This window comes from Papaver somniferum, chromosome 7 (genome assembly GCF_003573695.1).
Source record: "Papaver somniferum cultivar HN1 chromosome 7, ASM357369v1, whole genome shotgun sequence".
Taxonomy (NCBI): domain Eukaryota; kingdom Viridiplantae; phylum Streptophyta; class Magnoliopsida; order Ranunculales; family Papaveraceae; genus Papaver; species Papaver somniferum.
The window spans coordinates 6,288,276-6,311,087 of NC_039364.1; positions in this window are offsets into that span (position 1 = coordinate 6,288,276).

Here is a 22,812-nt window from a genome sequence, read left to right on the forward strand (position 1 = left end):
ACTCCCTTTATAACCGTCCTTACTTTTATCGTGTGTTTGGCATGCTTGTGAAGATCGTACCCAACTCCTAACCGTCACTTGAGCTGTAATGCACAACACTTGCGCTTTACTGGACTTTGGCCTTAATATGATGCCACCCACCTTGGCCCTGCCAACTTCTTGTTCTAAGTTAATGCACAGACTATCCTTGTGCTTCAATCACCAAGGTAGACTCCTTAAGATCACTCTAGTTACTCATGGCGCCATATGCTTCACTTCGCTAACTTGCATGGCAATAGTAATGCCACTCTTGCATTGCTAACTTGTTTGCATTGTCCAAGCTTTGGCCCTGCTTGGAACTAATGCATAGACTAATTCTTAGTCTATTTTACCAGCTTGCATCATCCTTGAGTGGACAACTCAATTCCACGGACATGCCATAATTCCAACACTGCATGTTGCATGTTGTATCTTGCCACTTTGGCTTTGTCTTAATGAAGCTTCATTGTATCTTACAACCAGCTTCATTACTTAGCCAAACGTATTTAAATGCAGTGCTACCTTTTCACTCCATTGGCCCTGCGGGGTTATGCCATTCTTAGCACTTGACAGTCTACGTAGTGTTGCGCCATTCTGGATGCACACATACTTGGCCTGCAACTCTGTAATGCGCAATTACTATGCGTCACTTACAGCCATGTCATACTAGGGATAGGAATTAAGGTGGATGGAAAATAAGAATAATGGGGGTGAGAAATAGGGAAAATCCTATTTTAACAATGTTCAAATATAAAAACATGTGAAACAATTGTATATGCATGAGCCCCCAATAAATGTTCAAATATTGCGGTCATCTCCACAGTCACTGCAGGTCTATGTATAGTCATCGTCGGCACTCATACTAATTTAAACAAAACAAAACCTTAATAAAGTTGTAGAATAATCTTTGAAGCAAGTGCTAGAAGTAAATCAATGAAAACAACTTTAGGCTTCAGATTGTGTGACGTTCATACCATTAAGAAAACCTCACTGAAATCCGCTAAGATATACTCCAAGGATCACTTTACATTTATCATCATTAGCCCCACAAAGAAAGTATATTCTAAGGTTGGTTTTACAATCCCACTAAATTGTATTGTTGAAGAGAACCCTGAAACTGACCCATCATGTTATTCAAGTCTTCGGTCTTTTTCCCATTTCAACCACAATTTATAAATTTATTATGTCATTACAGCACCAGTACGTAGTAGCTAGACCCTGCTAGCTGAACTAATGAGATAACAAGGAACAAACCATTAGTAGTAAACAAGGAACCCTAATAAAAAAGAAGTTTCTCGAGACGACTGACTAGGCGATCAACTCGGTTTAAATTGGATGTGACTCAGCTTAGTTTCTTTGAAATCCAATCTTCTGATCTTCAATTTCTTTCTTTGCATGTCATCCTAATCCAATATAGTTATAGTATTAATTTATTTATCTTTTAATGGATCTCTCGTTCTATCTTTTCTAGGTTATGGCAGATGTGCTTGGAGGTTGCTTGGATATTAGAGCGGTTTTGCCTGATGGTCCTAATAATCTCCCTAGGTTTGGACATGGATTCACTTTTGATTAGAAGCTTGCACGGGTTGATTTCTTTTATACCTTTTCAGACAGAGTATATTAATGATTTCCTTCTACCAAAGTCTTTATTCTTCTCTCACCTTATTGAATTTCTTCGTGTTTTCAATGCCAGCCGACTTAACAGATGTTTTAATTTTAACCCTAAACCTAAGCTAGTGGGTTGTAAGAAGAAATCTCCCAGGTGTAAGACATTCAGTCATCAAAAGAGAGGTCGTAATTTTCTTATTTATTTGTTTCACCTCGTTACTTCTCCCATCTTTTTTCTCTCACTTTAAGCTTTCCTCTAATGGACTTTGATTTGATACGAGTCCAGGAAAAGATGTAAAACACATCAATCACTAACATATTAAGAGATTTGAAATAACCAGAGTTTTGTTTAGAAGATTTACAACAAGGTGCGGCTGAGTTCAAATATAGTTTTTTAAGTAAGCCGTACTCAGATAAAGTTTACACAGTGAGTGAATTAGATACTGAACTCAAAAAGTTGTGGCCTAAAAGTAAAGATATTGACATAAAAAAGGAGGACAATGATTGTTATCTTATAAAGTTCCAAACACAGGAGGAATACGATGTTGTGCTTAGGTTTCGACCATGGTTTCTTGAAGGTGATTTGCTAGCATTAGAACCCTGGAATCCTATGATTCCGAAAAGTGATGTGACTTTAACGAAACAACTTCTACGGATGCGGATTTACAACATGCAACCAGGTTTCGCTAAACCATTCATTGTGTATGGAATATCCAAAGCTATAGGAGAAGTCAAGGAGTTAGATCCTCCAGATTGTTTAGTTCCTAAAGGTAAAGTGCAGAAAGCTCTCGTTCTTGTGGATGTCAGAGACCCTTTAAGGCGTGGTTTTTGGATCAAAAACGCTGCTGGAGAAGAGGTCTGGATCCGACTGTATTATGAGAAGAAACCATTCAATCTTTGTGGTTATTGTTATACCATTGATCACAAGAAAACTGAGTATCAAACAATCGCAGCCTATCTTCTCCAACAACAAAGAGGTTATCTCTCATCTACCTCAATTTTAGATCCTCCTTCTTGGACGAATCTAGATATGAGGGGAGTTAAATCTGGCCACTCTGGTACCTCTCATCAGCAACAGAAAGTGGTATCTCAAAACGCAAAGATAAGTCAGGCAGAGCAACATACTGATGATGGTAATCAACTTGTTCTTCATCAGGACCAAAATGTGGTTATGGGGTCGAATTCTATTCCCATGCATGCAACGAAATTTACTGAAAATCAAGTTCAATATGTAGTGGAAGTGACAAAAGATGCAGTTAATCTGAATGAACAGCTCCAGGACAATGTTACAAGGAATATTCCTTTATCGTCTTCTTCTCCATCTGCTACGGTTGCTTGTGATTCTCAAGGTATTATTCAAATTAATTCGAAAGGAAAATAACAAGTGGTCCATAGGCAAGGTAAAAGAATCAGATTGGAGGAGGGGGTCCTAGTAATTCCAAGAATTTGGACTAACTTTCTGCAGGATATATAGAAAACAATATTAATATGGATAATTTTTCGGACCAAAATATGGAGCATCTGTTAAAGACATTAAATTCTATAATAGGTCAAGATGGTGGATACGGGTCTTTAGGAGAAATTTATGTCTCTTTTGATGATTTCAATTTTCATAATATAGATCCAGATACTCAGTTCCCTGTCAAAGCCTATAAGAAATCACTTCAATCTCTAATATCTCGGTATGAAGGATCCATTTCTAATATTAATTCCCCAGATCCAAATGTTGATTTATCTGACAGTGAACATGTCAATTTTGAAATTTCTCCATCTCGAAAATATCATTCTTCATTTATTGGAATGTTTCAGAGCAAAACCATTCTAAAAGATTCAAAGAAGTTAATCCAAGCACTGATGGCCAGGTACCTTCTTTACCAATCTCAGTTTTAAATTTTAACTCTTTTAATTTCTCTGATCCAAATTATAATGTTGTTTGTAGCAATATTAGTGGTTCTTGTTTTAAAATATTGGTTACTTTAGTTAGTAAAGTTCAAATCATGAGAATACTATCCTGGAATGTCCAAGGCCTAATGGGCAAAGATACTAGAGACCATTTAGCATAAATTATCAAAAAGAACAATCCTGATATTATTTTTCTTGTAGAAACCAAACTGGGTGAGGAGAAAGCTAGAATTTTAACTCAAAGATATTATTACCCAAATTCACTTTTTGTTAGTTCAATAGGACTATCTGGGGTTTTGGTTCTTCTATGGAAAGATGGATTTCCACGTGATGTTGCTTGCAGCAAAGATAACATGACTTATCTGATTATTACTTCTAATGCTTCTAAGCATGAATGGCTTCTATCTTGTGTTTATGGCTCAACTCATCTAGAAGTCAAAAAACAACAGTGGGAATTTATTGGAGAACTGAGTGAAAAAAATTTCAGTCATGGGTGATTAGTGGGGACCTTAATATTCATATATCAAACTGTGATGCCTCAACGAGTATCAATTCAATTGATAACTGGGTTTGTAATGTCATCAACAATGTCGGTTTAATGGATATGGGTTACTCTGGTAGTCATCATACTTGGTCAAATAGAATAAATGGGAAAGGTTACAATAGAGCTAGAATTGACTTAGCTCTACACAACTCAAACTGGATTAGAGATTATCCTAATTCTACAGTGCAACATCTTCCATTCTTAGGCTCAGATCACTGCCATATTTTTCTCACCACAGAAGTAGATTTGTTTAAACCTAAGAATGCTTGGAAGTTTTACAAATGTTGGCTTTCAGATCCTAACTGTTTAGATCTTATAGGAAATTCTTGGAATTCTTCTTCTACAGTTAATACCTTATCTCAAAAATTAAAAATTGCTAGAACAAATCTCTTAAAGTGAAATAGACAACATTTTGGGAAGGTCAACTATCATATTCAAACACTTAAAGAACAGTTGTCTATTCTCCAAGCTCAACCTTATAGTGAAGAGAATTCTAACAACATTCATCTAACTATTGATGAGTTAAGCTACTGGAAGAGAATATAAACTGAATTTTGGCAACAAAAATCAGGTGATCACTGGGTTAAAGAGGCTGATTCTAACACAGCTTACTTTCACTCATTGGAAAATAGGAAAAGATCAAGAAACCATATATCAGCTCTAAGAGATGAAAATGGTCAGTGGAATCATACACACAATGACTTGGAGAAACTACTTACTAATCATTTCTCAAGCATTGCCAAATCTACCAATCCTAAAATTCAAGATTAATCTTTTCATATTATTAAACCTTCAATCACTCAGGAAGAAAATGAAGCACTCATAGAAATTCATTCACAAGAGGAAATTTATAATGTACTCAGAGGTACGCCTAGTTGGAATGCCCCAAGGACGGATGGTTTTCATGTATGTTTCTTCTTAGCTCATTGGTCCATAGTTGTTGAGGATGTCACTAATTTAGTTCAACAATTCTTTGCTCAACGAGAGATGCCTTCAGGTATTAATCAAACTGTAACTTGCTTAATCCCGAAGACTCATGGGCCTTCTACTCCTAATGATTATAGACCAATTGGCCTATGTAACATTACATACAAAATAATTTCTAAATTTCTGGTCACCAGAATGAAAACTTTAATGGATAAGATCATTTCACCGTCTCAAGCCGCCTATGTACCCAAGAGATATATTAATGATAATATTTTTATGGAACATGAATTGATTCACACAATGAAAAATCAAAGAAAAAGCAGGGCTTGGTAGCACTAAAGTTAGATATGTCGAAGGCCTTCGACAGGGTTGAATGGACTTTTATAGATAAAATGCTTCTCTCATTGGGTTTCTGTGAAGAATGGCGTACTTTAATTTAATAGTGCATATCGACTACCACAGTAGCCATTAGACTAAATGGAAGTACCTGCCAGTCTTACATTCCTTATAGGGAAGGGGATCCTTTATCCCCTTACCTTTTTATTTTATCTATGGAATATATATCTAGATATTTAACTGTGGCGGAATCTCTTAAACTGCTGAAAGGTATCAAGGTAGCGAAGAATTACATTTTTATTAATCATCTGTTGTTTGCAGATAATTTATGATGTTCTTCGATGCTGACAAGACGAGTATAGCTAAAGTCAAATCTTTTTTGAAGCAATTTATTGATCCCTCAGTTCAACTCATTAATTTTTCCAAATCATCAGCATTTATTACAGGTGATTTAATGTATGAAGACAAGTTAGCCATTACGAATGAACTGGGAGTTAAAGAATTATGTACCTCATATAAATACCTTGGACTTCCTATACTCTTAGGAAGATCAAAAAACAACTATTTTAGATCTATTCAAGATTCATATGAGCATAGATTTCAAGGTTGGTTTGCAAAGACTCTTAATCAGACAGCTAGGTCAACACTGGTAAAGTCAATTTTAAACACAATTCCCACTCATTATATGAGTAATTTTAGACTCCCTAGGAATACAGTAAGGAAATTAGACTCCCTACAAATGAAATTATGGTGGGGTCACAAATCAAATAAGGGTTTAAATTTGATTGCTTGGAGTTCTCTTTGTCATTCTAAAGCTGATGGAGGTTTAGCATTTAGAAATATTGAGCAATTTAATCTTGCGTTGATAACCAAACTTGCTTGGCGATTATGCACAGAGGGAGATAAGGCTTGGGTAAAGATTATGAAAGAAAAATACTCCCCATATTGTTACTTTCTTCATCTACAAGAGTCTCCTACTAACTCCTCATGAATCTGGAAGGGACTGGAGATAGGTCTGCATTATGTAAGGAAATTCTATTGGTGGGATGTCAGATGTGGAACTAGAATTCTAGTTTGGTATGATAAATGGGTAGAAGGTTTAGAATATCCACCGACACAAAATACTTCTTTTAAGGAACCAACTAGAATAGTCTATGTTTCTGACTTAATGATGCAGAATCCAAGAAGGTGGAATGATCAGCTTGTTACGGATCTTTTCCCACCTGAAATACCTAGGTCAATTCTGAATACGCAATTGGTCCAAGTAGGTAATGACAAAATGATCTGGGAACCAAGTAGGAATGGGGAATTTTCAGTAACTTCCACTTACAATGCCCTAATGAGGCAGACTAGCTTTACTTATAATTCTCAAGTGAATAGATCAAACATCAACTGGAAGTCATTGTGGAAATCTAATACTCATCATAAGGTGAAGATATTCATTTGAAAATGCCTTAAAGAAATTGTGATGACTGCAGTTGAACTGTATAAGTATAGGAAAGACATTGATACAATTTTTCCTAGATGCTCTCAAGGGGATGAAACAATCCAACATTTACTGTTAGATTATGATCACTCCAAGTCAGTATGGCTGGCTATGAACGTAAATGTGTCCCAATTACAAAAACATCAGATTCAGGTTACAGATTGGATAAATAGTTTGTTTGAAAACTCAATTAATAATTACTCTTAAGATAAGGAGCATTGGTAAATCAATGCACTCTCAACTTAATAATTACTTTCAACTGTTATGATAACAGCTTGGTTTACATGGAAAAATCCTTTCTCTAAGGTGTTTCAAAATAAGAATCAAAATGTGTGTTCCACAATTTATTACATAAAAATCTTGATAAATCAATGCACTCTCAATAATTCTATCAACATGCAACACAATCTGGGGATAACTCATCAGACTTGGAGGCCTCCTTTAGCTCATGAATTGAAAATAAATATTTATGCTTCATTTGATTATATTTCTTCAAACTTTGGAATTGGTCTAATTGTTCGTGACTTTTCAGAGAAATGCTGGGGCATCAGAGGCAAGTACTTCCATGGAGGAGTAGATCCCGAGAAAGCTGAATGTCTAGTCATGAAAGAAGCTTTATTATGGGCCAGAGATAATCACTTGCAGAATGTTATCTTTGAAAGTGACTGTATGAATCTGGTTGAATCGGGTAACAGTACTAAATCTTTGGTTCACTGGAGAAACCAAGGTTAATTGATGAAATTAAGTACTTACTCTCTGTTGTTTCTTGCTCTACTATTACCTATGAACATAGACCGGCAAATAATACTGCGCATGTAGTAGAAAACATTGTAAGAGCTGACAGAAATTCTTTTGCTTTTGGTTGTAACATCCCATTTAAGTTTGCTAAAACTATAAGGGATGATCAAACTAACTGTCAGTTGAAGTTATGTAATTATTGTTTCAGTAATGAATGTTGTTTCGCATCAAAAAAAAGAACTAATGAGATAACCACCATCGGACCCTTAACGGGACCACAAAGGAAGTGACATTGACGAAGGTTAGCGGCCAAAGACAAAGGACCAATAACATTCAGCGCTAGTCGGACAAGTGACCCAATGGGATACGTCGTCGACTAGTAAAAAAAAGGTAAAACATGTGTCGTGGACTACTAAACCAATTGTGGATGCGTTGTCAATCATTCATGCAAAAGGAAAATGATGTTTATGGATTCATCAAAGAAGAATATGAAATTTCCTGACGGAAATGCTCGCATGACACCTTATTTCAAACGTTTATTAGAGAATTCAATTCAAATATCCATATAGAGAGGATGGATATTCATACAATGTCGGTAGAAAACTGCAAAATGGTTCATTTATAAAGTCTTAGAAAAAAGACCATGTCTTCGCCATTTACACTCTTTTAATACAACATACATCATGAGGAAATCATTTAAAATATATTGCGTCATCCAGACTCTCCTAATACAACGGTTCCAGAAATGAAGCAGGATTAGCTACCAAATAAAATCAGAAAAAGGCAATCATGCATCAGATATCCGATACTATATGTTTGTACCCAAGAATATTTCCAGGCATAAAACACGATTAATCTGATATTGTTGATGAAAACAGGGTTAACAACATGAAACAAGCATAAAGACGAGACACATTTTACGTGGTTCCGCAGGTTTTGCCTATATCTACGGACGAATCCCCATCAGGAGAGATATTTTATTGATGTTTGGATTACTATGGTCTTTTTATCCCTTTTAGGGTTTGTTAGTGTGTTTTCGTGTATCCGGGCGTTTTCTTTTTATACAGTTGATATATGGATTAAACCCAAATTTTGAGATAAACTTCGTATGGAAGTAACCTTGCCAGCAAGTCATCTGGAACATTCCAGAACTTCCCTTTAGCAACTTGGTCAGCAAGTCATCCAGCAACTTCTGGAATCTTCCTCCAGGATTTTTGCACTTGATCGGCGGAAACGCGCCAAATCGACATGAGCTTCCGGGTTTGACCAACGACCTTGACTTTGACTGACAGGGTTGTCTTTCGTTGTTGACTGCGACTGTCGATCTTTGACTGGCAGACAGTCTTGACTGGTAGCACCCCCGGCAACATGGATGGAAACTGGATGACAGCACGACTGGCAATTTGGTTTCGATAGTTGACCAACAGTTGACCTTGACCATTGACTGAATGTTGACTTTGACCATTGACCGGCCGGAAGATTCGGAAGCCTGCATACTGAGTTGGTTGGTTGAATGGAAGACTTGATTGAGAACCAAATGGTGGTTACAGTATCAATCTGATCAAATATTGTGGCATTTTTACTCATGGTACAAACACTACCAAGGAAGGAATAAAGCAGCATTAGCTCTCAACCTCAGCGAAAGGGCGAAAATCTCTTGGTAGGAAACTGTCAATGTTCTTGAGAAACTAGAGACAAATTTTAGGTATTTCTGGTACCAAAAATACATAACTAGTACTTATAGATGTATGTAAGCATTTATAGTGTTTGAAAAACAAATCTTTACTAAAACAGAAATCAAGCTAAAACAGGAAACATAGAATTTAAAGGAAAACTAAACCATAAATACACTATGTTTCCTTTTCTCCAACACTCCCTCCGATCTAATCGAGTGGTCTGACACAGTAAGCTTAGAAACCTAAAATAAAAGTGTATTTTGGCATTCGTTTTGTAAAGACATCAGCAATTTGGTCATGTAAACACACAATTGAAGCATCTAACTGGCCGCGTTGAACCCGTTCACGCACTAAATGATAGTCGATTTTAATATGTGTAGTGAAACCATGAAAAAATGGGATTCATAGTGAGATAGGTAGCACCAAGATTATCGCACCATAAAAACTGAGTGCATACTGGAGCTTGAAGTTCTTTCAACATGGATTCAATCCATATTAGCTCTGAAGTTGCAATAGAAAAATCTCTCTATTCATCCTCGGTTCTGAAATTCGAAACGATTTTGTTCTTTCTAGCACTCCAAATTAAAAAAAATATTTGACCTTGAGAAAACATAATAGCCACTTTCATAGCGTTTATTGGTATGATTACCTGACTAATCAGAGTTGGTATAAGCTTGAAAGTTCTGCTTCAATGTAAAAGAATTCCAAAGAGTACTACCAAAAGTAGAGGTTCCTTGCAGATAGCGCAATATCCTTTTGATAAGATACCGCAATATCCTTCTGCAGATAGCTCAATATCTTTTTGACAAGATATAGATGTTTTTCCATTAGATTCTGCATGAACTGACAAACTTTGTTTATAGCAAATGCAAGTTCCGGACGGGTGATCAATAAATGTTGTGATCCTTCAACAAGACTTCGATATACAGTGGGATTGGATAAAGGAATTCCAACTGACGTATGTGGTTCGGTAGATGCGGTAAAATGGGTATTCACCGGCTTTGCACCATGCACATTTTCGCGTATCAACAAGTCTTGAATGCAGCGTCGTGGAGAAGGAAATAAATTTTCAGGAGTATGTACATGTGACTTCGACACCGAAAAAGAAAGATAGCTCTCCAAGATCTTTTAAGGTGAATTCTCTGTGTAGAGTGTCAATAAAATTTTGCAAACAACTTAAGTTGGAGCCTGTCAAGATATATAAAGGTAAATTGATAATACCATTTGTTGATTGACGAATAAATAAAGAGGATTCAGTTCGAGAAATAGCGAAACCAAGTTTCTAAAGAAAATCATTCAACCGAGTATATACCATGCCCTAGGTCCTTGTTTAAGGTTGTATAAAGACTTGTGTAATCGACATATATGATCGGGAAATGGTAAATCCACATACCTAGGAATCTTTTGTAATGATTTACAAGCCCGTCAACACTAATAGACCGGTCAAGAGACGATTTAACCGTTAATGATTCGTTTAGTTGATGAATTCTAATTAATATAAAATTAATTTAACAGTAATGTGGAGATGAAACTAACTGGTTAGATCTCAAAAAATTATGCGAAGTGGACTACCTGAACGTGTCAATAGGATACCGGACAAAGAAGAAATCTATCAAATTATGGGAAGGGTAAAGTAGTCAATTTACGGACAAGTATTATCAAGGCACCTTCTATCTCGGCTTTCCACATCCTTTGTGGCGGATGCCTCATAGTTATCTAGGGTCTTATTGACACCAAATCAAGAAGACTTTCATTTTCTTTCTTTTATCTTCTTTCATCTTCTTTTCTGTTCTTTTCTTCATCTTATCCTTATTCGGTTTTTCTCAGTTGTTTAGCTGCTTGTATTTTGAGAGGCTAGATGATAGTTCATTGATCAAAAAAATAAAGAAAGGGTTGAGAAATTGATGATCGTGGGGCTGTTGGTTCGGGTAATTATTTCAGATTCAAAAGAAAAGGTGAATCAAAGAGACAGTTAGGATTAGGGTTATGGTTCCTGGTTTTAGTTGAGATGTGTAAACTCTGATAGTGATAAACAAGATTGATATTCTGAGAACACAAAGTAGTGGATGTTCATTTGATGATATGAGGTTTTGTTGGTGAAGAACCGAAAAAGTTAGTCTTTATTAACAACGATTGATTCGAAGGACGAACCAGTGGAGTGTGGATTTCAAGGTAGGCATGGCATCGACAAAACAGGTGGGAACTGAGTAACCTTCTTGTAATCATTAAATTTTATTTGTATATGAGAGCATGATGTGCACTTACTTTTTGTTAGTATATCTGTGTGTATATGGTTGGGTATGTTGTGTAATATGTTTTCGGATTCCCCAAATTGTATATCTAATCTATGATGATTAGGAGTTGGTTTAGACTCCAATTATTTATTTTTATAAGGGGTCGAGCTTCCTAATATTATTTTTTTATAATTTCTTGTGGGAATCCATTCGTTGCATATTATGCCTGATTATAAAACCTTCAGGACTTATAATGGTAGTTCTTGATTCACGACCTAGGAAACCGTGTAGATGGCAGCTATTATTTGAGTATGGAATTATTTTATCGTCGTCTTCTCCAATGAGTTTGGTGATGATAAAAATGACACATTTCCGGTTTGTTTTAATATTATATTCGTAGATTGACCTTTCTTTCATGAATGTTATACTTCGATGTTTGCTGACTGATGTGTGAATAATGTGTTATGCATTGTACTGTTTCCCCGTGAGGAGTGTCTGCGTAACCCCACATATCCTCGCTAAGCACCATAATAGACGGCAGGCCGTTGCTTAATAACCTTAATAGCACGGTAGGCCGTGACAATATTATTATTTATTAATTTTATAAATTAAATTTTGTCAAGAATCGGGCGAGAGGCCGTTTTATATTATCTAAATAGCATGGGAGGCCGTGATAATATTATATTATATATTATCTAGGGAAATTGGTCGTATACATATCATACTTGATTGTACAATGAATGTTCTATGGAATGTTATCTTCCTACAGTCTTTCTTGAATGTCGTCTTTCGATGTTACGTTTAAAAGTGGAGACCAGAAGTGCCAATTGTTTTCCTTTACTGTTGTGCTTTAATTATTCTATCTTTTAGCAGTATATTAGTGATTAGTTGAGAGTTATATGCTTCCATTTGGAACCCCTTTGGGATGATGTGCTAACTCGTTCGCACTTTAGTTTCAGTGATCAGAAGAAATGGTGCGCGCGAAGATATCCGTTTTCGTAGCTTAAGGTTTTAACAAACTGAAGATGTTTGTTTATCTTTTATGTATGTATTGTTTTATTAATCTTCAAACAACACATTACTATATACTTGTAACATGAGAGACTATCATTTGTACAATATCAGAGAGTTTGGATTTTGTCATTAGTACATCATGTAATTATGATTCTTTAAATCGATAATCTAGATTTGATACTTCAATTAGGTTATAATCCTATCAGCTAAGCAGGTGATTAGGTTGGGGCATCAAAGCTTCTTAGTATAAACCTCTTCGGTTAGGAAACCATTCCAAAATGCATTTTTGATGTTTAGCTTCCGCACATGCCAAGAACGTGTAAGCGCCAAGTGATAACAACATGAATAGTATACATGGCTCCATGACTAGATTAAAAGTTTCTTCATAGTCAATCCCCTCTTTTTGATTAAACCCTTTATCCACGAGACACGCTTTGTACTGTTCAATAATTCCATCTGCAAGGCGCTTAATACAAAACCCCCGGTTATAAACTACTAAAATCATATTGGGATTCCTAAGAACTAAATACCAAGTTCCATTTTTGCGAAGATCTTGGTATTGTATATCTCAGGATTTGCGTTATTTAGGATATTTCTTTGCATGTGAATAACAAGTAAACTCAAATAGAGAATCAGTAATTAGCGTATGCTTAGACGCTGATAGTACTTTCTTTTTGATAATACCATCTGAAAAGGAAAAGGTACTATGCACACCACCAACTTTTTCGTTCAGTAACCAGTACGGACAAAACCTAATACAATCACAAATAAGCCACAATAAAGATCCTTGAATAAGATTGTATATAGAGATCTTCTCTTTCTTTTCCACAATCACAAATACGACAAAGTAAAGACCTTGGGATTATACGGAGGTCAGATATCCTTCCAAGTCCCTTTGTAGCTCTATCACCGTATAGATATCATATTATAGGCCTATAAGGTCATGAATAGATCTTTAAACTTCATTTAACTAAGTCTATTTGTATTTTCCGGGAGACCGAGGAAACAATGCGTGAAAAAGAAGCTAATTAGTTTGCCTTTAACCTTGTTAGATGGGGAGTTGGAGCCAAGATTACACCCATAGTTCTTTTCCTCATGGGAGTCGGATTCTTCTCATTGATCTTGTCAATGCTTTGAATGGTACATTCAGTGGTATTTTCTAGGAGGGAAGTAGTCTAGTTAAGGACAACATTTTGTTGTTAACTAAATTTTGTAAATCTGATTGTAAATATATCAAAAATCTTGTAAACATAGTAGCTGACAGTGTGGCTAAACATGCTAGCAAACATACAATGATAAAACAAGTTTCTTTTAATGTAAAAAAAAATGAATATATAATTTGAACCGTTGGTTACTTGGAACTAAGAGAATTGTCGTTTTGGAAAATCTGGCAGTTCTAAACCGAACCGAGTTGGTGTGGTTCTCAACCGAATCGATTCGGATATTGTTTGGTTTCGGTTTCCAAAAGCAAAAATAGATTTAGTCTAGTTTAAATCGATTTGGTACATGAACAACATGATTACAATAGCAGCTGTAAAATGCTTTACTTTATAAACACAGTCGTGCCCAGAGAGCCTTGTATGTAGGTAATTGAGGACAATTTAAACTTGCAAACTGCAGGTATATGAACAACATGCTTACAATATTATCTGCAAAATGCTTTATTTTATAAACACAATCGTGGCAAAAGAGAGCCTTGTACGTAGATAATTAAGGACAATTTAAACTTTCATACTGCTGGATATGAACAACATGATTAGAATATCATCTGCCAAATGCATTATTTTATAAACACAATAGTGTAGCACAGATAAGGGTAACATGGATAGGTTTAAGTTTTGTCAGAAACTTAATAGAAAACTGATTCTAGGATCAATATTTTAAGGTAAAGATTGATAAACAATTTTGATGATAATAATAATAATAATATTAATAACGGGCCCTAGCTCAGCTGGTCAACCCCGTTCTCCAAAAGTGATGCGTTCCAGAAGGTCCCAGGTTCGAGTCTTCGATGGCGTAACATTAATAAGATGGGTTCAACTGTTAAAGTTGATACCGAAGAAAAGGATCAACAATCATTGTTGATATAAAGAAAGATGTACTACATCAGTTCCCCCTTCTTGAAAGAAACTCGTCCTAGAGTTAATGAATAGAAAGAATGTCATTCTCTCCATGAAAAGAAAAAATTTCCTGCACATTGAATATATTAGAGATGTTCCAATTGGATGGAAGATAAATAATATATGCATTATCACTGATTTTCTTCAAAATGTTGAATGGTTCATATTTCTTCATCTTGGTCTTGTTGTAAGTACCAGTATGAAACATTTCCTTTCTGAGATGAATCAAAATCAATTCTCCTTCATCAAAAGTCTTAAGTCTTCTTTGTTGATTTGCATCTTCTTTGTATTTGTTATTGGATTCTTCAAGCTTGGACTTAACTTCTTGATGTATGAGTGAAGCTTTGTCAACAAACTTATCTGCCTTAAGATTTGATTTACGCAGCTTGGGAAGCACTACCAAATCCAAAATATGATTAGGAACTTTAGAATAAACAATAAAGGTGTCTTACTTGTGGATCGATTGATTGAAGTATTATAAGCAAATTCCATGTTTGGGAGAAAATTATCCCATTGCTTCTCTTTTCTTCCAATAACTTTGGCCCTAATCAGATTTCCCAAAGGTCGATTGACTAATTCAGTTTTTCCATCTATTTGAGGGTGAGCAGTTGTACTATATTGAAGTTTAGTTCCCAAACGCATCCATAAAGACTTCCAGAAATAACTCAAAAATTTAGTGTCTCTATCAGAAGTAATTGTCTTGGGAATTCCATGCAGACGTACCACTTCTTTGAAAAATAAGTAAGCAACGTTGGATGCATCTGTAGTTTTCTTGCAGGCTATGAAGTGAGACATTTTTGAATAACGATCAACAACTACGAAAATAGAATCATTCCCCCTGGTAGTACGTGGTAATCCAAGCACAAAATCCATGTTAATATCCACCCAAGGAGCATCTGGAATTGGAAGTGGAGTATATAAACCTGTGTTTTTAATATTCCCTTTGGACTGTTGGCAAACCATACGTTTTTGTACGTACCTTTGAACGTACCTTTTAAGAGATGGCCAGAAATGACGTTCTTCAATCAAAGTTATAGTTTTATCACGTCCAAAATGTCCTCCTAGGTCACTTCCACGTAATTCTTGGATTAAATGAAGACATAAAGAACATTGTGGTATACATAAACGATTCCCCTTAAAAAGAAAACCTTCTTGAATGAGAAAATCATCAACACTGCATGTTGAAGAACCACACTTCTCCCATAGTGTCTGAAATTCTTTTTCTTCATGATACAAATCTTTCAAGAAATCAAAGGCTAAACTCTGATGCTTAAGAGTAACTAGAAGATGATCTCTCCTACTCAAAGCATTAACAAATTGATTAAGTTTTCCACTCTGATGTTTAATGGAAAAGGTATATTGATTGATAGTGGATAACCACCTATCATGCATCCTGTTGACTTTAGCTTAAGTTTTCAGAAACTTGAGAGCTTGATTATCAGTGTTGACAACGAACTCGCTGTGAATAAGATAAGGATGCCAATTATTAAGAGCTTGAACTAGAGAAATTAATTACAAATCATAAGTAGACCACTTCTTCCTTGTATCTGAATTCTTTTCACTATAATATGCAACTGGATGTCCTTCCTGAGATAACACGGCACCAATGCCAACAACAGAAGCATCACAATGAATCTCAAAAGGTTTATGAAAATTTGGAATGGAAAGAACAGGTGCACTGCATAATTTTTCCTTAATAAGATTAAAGCTCTTATCTGCTTCTTCAGTCCATACAAAAGTATCACACTTCAAATAATCTGTCAAACCAGTTGCAATAGTACTAAAGTTTCTCACAAATCTTCTATAGAACGAAGCTAACCCATGAAAACTTCTTACTTCGCGTATAGATGTTGGAGTAGGCCAATCCACAATTGCCTTAACTTTATTGATCATCTACAGAAATACCAGTATCTGATATAACATATCCCAAGAAAGTTACTTTGTTTGTAAAGAAAGTGCACTTCTTTAGATTCACATACAAAACATTATCCTGTAGTGCCTTAAAGACTTGAGATAAATGTGAAATATGCTCTTCTTTATTGTTGCTAAAAATCAGTATGTCATCAAAATATACTATGACAAACTTTCCAAGAAAAGGTTGCAGAACTTGATTCATGAGGCGTATAAAAGTACTAGAAGCATTAGATAATCCAAAAGGCATGACTAACCACTCATACAAACCTTCTTTTGTCTTGAAAGCTTTTTTCCATTCATCACCTTCTCGAATACGTATTTGATGATACCCACTATGTAAATCAAGCTTTGTAAACACTTTAGCACCCGAAAGCATATCTATCATGTCATCAATTCTTGGTATGGGAAACCTATATGGTATAGTAACTTTGTTTAATGCTCTACAGTCTATACACATACGATGTCCACCATCCTTTTTGTATATTAGAAAGGCTGGACTAGCACAATGACTTTTGCTAAGTCTTATCAAACCTTTTTGTAACAAATCATCAACCTGACCTTGTAAAATCTCATGTTCTTTAGGACTTAACCTATAATGAGGTTGATTGGAATAGAAGTTCGAGGTATAAAGTCTATCTGATGTTGTAGATCCCTTAATGGAGGCAAAACATTGGGCAATTCAGTAGGAAATAAGTCACTAAAATAAGACAATAAAGGTTGTACCTTGTCTGGAATCTCCACCATTGGTTTATCAGCTTCATGAGAACTCAATGAATGATTTGGTTGTAAAGAATGAACAATGGTCGCAACTAGTGCATTTTTCTTCTTATCTGTTGGTTCCTTGACTGAAGTAGAAGATTGTAAAGGCCATAAAACTTTAGGAAACCCTTCATGAACAAAGGTATAAGTATTCTCGTAGCAGTTATGAACAACATGAATATCATACTTCCATGGTCTTCCCAATAATAAACTTCCTGCAGTCATGTTAATAACATCACACAAAGCATAATCTGAATACCCAGGGAAAGAAAACTTCACCAAACATTGATGATTAATTTGCTGAGTGGATGAGATGTTTATCCATCCAACTGAATACGGCTTTGGATGAAGAGTAACAGATAAACCAAGTTTCTCAACCAACTTTGCAGAAACATAGTTTTATGTACTTTCAGTATCAATGATCATGGTGCAAAGCTTCTCTTTAATGAAACAATGAGATCTAAAAATATTATGTCTCTGAGTAGGACAGGGTTCAGTGATTAAAACTGGTCGAATCATTCCAAGGAAATCTGCATCATAAGTCTCATGTTCTTGAAGATAAAATAACTCATCATCTTCTAATGCTTCTTCTTCGTGTGTTTCTTCTGGAGTTTCGTTAATGTAAGCATGAAATTTGCGACAATCACTAGAAGTATGGCCAGTTTGGTTGCAATTGTTACATTTATCTCCTCGAAACTTTGAATAAGGATTAGAGGGTTTAGATAATTGAGGAAATTCTTGTTTAAATTGATTACCTCTAGTATTACGAGAAAAATTTCGTTGTGGAGGATCCTGAAGTGGTTTAGCAGATGATATATGCATTGTAGGAACAGGTTCTAAAAGAACAGAAGTAGTTTGTTGTTGCTGAAAGGTTGGTTTGCACTCCTGTCTTGTGGATCAACAAAGACAGTTGATCCCTGGGAATATGGATCAACAACATCTGTTGCTCCTTATCACCATGGTAACCATAAGAGTTATATGGTCTTGCACCGTTATGAAAATGTTGATAACGAGCCTGTCTTTGATTAGCCTGGCGAGAAGTACTGAGTACACACCTTTCAACCTTAAGAGCTTTTTGTATTGCTTCAACCATTGTAAAAATTGATTGTGTCATTCCTTGTTGAATTAAATTTTTCAAACCATCTATAAAACGTGCAACCAATTTCTCTTCAGTTTCATTCAATTGGTTATGAGCAACTAAATCATTAAACTCAGTTATATATACTTCAACAAGTCTAGCTCCTTGTCTATAGTTTTGAAGTTTAAGAAACAACTGTTATTTATAATCTTTTGGTAAAAACTCAGCTCTTAATAACCGTCTCCTTCGATCCCAAGTGCATATAGGAGGTTTGTGATACTTAGATCGATCTTCAGAGAGTGCTTCCCACCAAGATGCAGCTCCACCTTTTAGTTTATATGCTACCAACTTCACTTTAGAAGAGTCTAGAACATCCATAAATTTGAAAAAGGATTCAACTTCATAAAACCAATCTAGTAATACTTCGATGTGTAAACCCCCGTGAAAACTAGGAATATCCGCTTGAAGTTTATATTCTGGTATACTTCCATAATGACTCATAATAGACATGTGTCGTGGACTACTAAACCAATTGCGGATGCGTTGTCAATCATTCATGCAAAAGGAAAATGATGTTTATGGATTCATCAAATAAGACTATGAAATTTCCTGACGGAAATGCTCGCATGACACCTTATTTCAAACGTTTATTAGAGAATTCAATTCAAATATCCATATAGAGAGGATGGATATTCATACAATGTCGGTAGAAAACTGCAAAATGGTTCATTTATAAAGTCTTAGAAAAAAGACCATGTCTTCGCCATTTACACTCTTTTAATACAACAGACAGCATGAGGAAATCATTTAAAATATTTTGCGTCATCCAGACTCTCCTAATACAACGGTTCCATAAATGAAGCAGGATTAGCTACCAAATAAAATCAGAAAAAGGCAATCATGCATCAGATATCTGATACTATATGTTTATACCCAAGAATATTTCCAGGCATAGAACACGATTAATATGATACTGTTGATGAAAACAGGGTTAACAACATGAAACACGCATAAAGACGAGACACATTTACGTGGTTCCGCAGGTTTTGCATATATCCACGGACGAATCCCCATCGGGAGAGATATTTTATTGATGTTTGGATTACTATGGTTTTTTTATCCCTTTTACAGTTTGTTAGTGTGTTTTCGTGTATCCGGGCGTTTTCTTTTTATACAGTTGATATATAGATTAAACCCTAATTTTGAGATAAACTTCGTATGGAAGTAACCTGGCCAGCAAGTCATCTGGAACATTCCAGAACTTCCCTTTAGCAACTTGGTCAGCAAGTCATACAACAACTTCTGGAATCTTCCTCCAGGATTTTTGCACTGGATCGGCGGAAACGCGCCAAATCGGCATGAGCTTTTGGGTTTGACCAACGACCTTGACTTTGACTAACAGGGTTGTCTTTCGTTGTTGACTGCGACTGTCGATCTTTGACTGGCAGACAGTCTTGACTGGATAAATGGCCGGAGACTTGATGGTAGCACCCCCGACAACATGGGTGAAAACTGGATGACAGCACGACTGGCAACTTGGTTTCAATAGTTGACCAACAGTTGACCTTGACTATTGACCAAATGTTGACTTTGACCATTGACCGGCCAGAAGATTCGGAAGCCTGCATACTGAGTTGGTTGGTTGAATGGAAGACTTGATTGAGAACCAAATGGTGGTTACAGTATCAATCTGATCAAATATTGTGGCATTTTTACTCATGGTACAAACACTATCCAAGGAAGGAATAAAGCAGCATTAGCTCTCAACCTCAGCGAAAGGGCGAAAATCTCTTGGTAGGAAACTGTCAATGTTCTTGAGAAACTAGAGACAAATTTTAGGTATTTCTGGTACCAGAAATAAATAAGTAGTATTTATAGATGTATGTAAGCATTTACGGTGTTTGAAAAACAATTCTTTACAAAAACAGAAATCAAGCTAAAACAGGAAACACAAAATTTAAAGGAAGACTAAACCATAAATACACTATGTTTCCTTTTCTCCAACACTCCCTCCGATCTAATCGAGTGGTCTGACACAGTAAGCTTAGAAACCAAAAATAAAAGTGTATTTTGGCATTTGTTTTGTAAAGACATCAGCAATTTGGTCATGTAAACACACAATTGAAGCATCTAACTGGCCGCGTTGAACCCGTCCGCGCACTAAATGATAGTCGATTTTAATATGTGTAGTGAAACCATGAAAAAATGGGATTCATAGTGAGATAGGTAGCACCAAGATTATCGCACCATAAAAACGGAGTGCATACTGGAGCTTGAAGTTCTTTCAACATGGATTCAATCCATATTAGCTCTGAAGTTGCAATAGAAAAATCTTTCTATTCATCCTCGGTTCTGAAATTCGAAACGATTTTGTTCTTTCTAGCACTCCAAATTAAAAAAAATATTTGACCTTGAGAAAACATAATAGCTACTTTCAGAGCGTTTATTGGTCTGATTATCTGACTAATCAGAGTTGGTATAAGCTTGAAAGTTCTGCTTCAATGTAAAAGAATTCCAAAGAGTACTACCAAAAGTAGAGGTTCCTTGCAGATAGCGCAATATCCTTTTGATAAGATACCGCAATATCCTTCTGCAGATAGCTCAATATCTTTTTGACAAGATATAGATGTTTTTCCATTAGATTCTGCATGAACTGACGAATTTTGTTTATAGCAAATGCAAGTTTCGTACGGGTGATCAATAAATGTTGTAATCCTTCAACAAGACTTCGATATACAGTGGGATTGGATAAATGAACTCCAATTGATGTATGTGGTTCGGTAGATGTGGTAAAATGTGTATTCACCGGCTTTGCACCATGCATATTTTCGCGTATCAACAAGTCTTGAATGCAGCGTCGTGGAGAAGGAAATAAATTTTCAGGAGTATGTACATGTGACTTCGACACCGAGAAAGAAAGATTGCTTTCCAAGATATTTTAAGGTGAATTCTCTGTGTAGAGTGTCAATCAAATTTTGCAAAAAACTTAAGTTGGAGCCTGTCAAGATATATAAAGGTAAATTGATAATACCATTTTTTGATCGACGAATAAATAAAGAGGATTCAGCTCGAGAAATAGCGAAACCAAGTTTCTAAAGAAAATCATTCAACCGAGTATATACCATGCCCTAGGTCCTTGTTTAAGGTTGTATAAAGACTTGTGTAATCGACATATATGATCGGGAAATGGTAAATCCACATACCTATGAGGCTTTTGTAAGGATTTACAAGCTCGTCAACGCTAATAGACCGGTCAAGAGACGATTTAACCGTTAATGATTCGATTAGTTGATGAATTCTAATTAATATAAAATTAATTTAACAGTAATGTGGAGATGAAACTAACTGGTTAGATCTCAAAAAATTATGCGAAGTGGACTACCTAAACGTGTCAATAGGACACCGGACGAAGAAGAAATCTATCAAATTATGGGAAGGGTAAAGTAGTAAATTTACGGACAAGTATTATCAAGGCACCTTCTATCTCGGATTTCCACGTCCTTTGTGGTGGGTGCCTAATAATTATCTAGGGTCTTATTGACACCAAATCAAGAAGACTTTCATTTTCTTTCTTTTATCTTCTTTCATCTTCTTTTCTGTTCTTTTCTTCTTCTTATCTTTATTCGGTTTTTCTCAGTTGTTTAGATGCTTGTATTTTGAGAGGATAGATGATAGTTCATTGATCAAAAAAATAAAGGAAGGGTTGAGGAATTGATGATCGTGGGGATACTATCGCTCATGTACATTCCTTCATCTTCGCACACTTTACGAAGCTGAAGGAATGTACATGCAAAAAAATAAGGAATGACAGCTAATAGATCCCCTATTTTCGGAATCATCGTGCGATACAATCGCTCATGTACATTCCTTCATCTTCGCACACTTTACTTTTCGCAAAGATCTTCAAACTTTACTCGTGATTATGGTGACATCATCAAATACGTCACCTTCATTTTACTATGTGTGATGATCTTCGCTTATATTACATGACCTTTACTTTTCATACATAATGAATGTGCGATATTTCATTCCTACATTTTTCCTCTTCTCATTTCGTTCTCTTCATAGAGTGAACGACATGAGAAATCTCCATCCTAAGCTATCACACATGTTCAACTTTTCATATTCTGCTTTGCCGACACACTTCCGGAATTTGAGTTTTCTTAATTTATGCGTGTTTTCTTGACCATTCATTATCTGACACGTCCTTATAACCACTTCTTCGTATCCGTTTATTCTTCGCATTAAATGAGATAAACCTCGAAAATAGAGAGTAAATTTTCTTTGTAATCTCCTTATATATCTTCCTTCGTGTTCTTCTTTCTTATTTTTACTTCTCCTTTATTTTTCACCTTTTAATGCAATTATCTTCATCGCCTTTTCTTTTTTACAGTCTATCATCTCTTCCCCATCTTCTTTAATCATTCTCCGCTTTTCCCCCTCTTCTCTTTATAACCT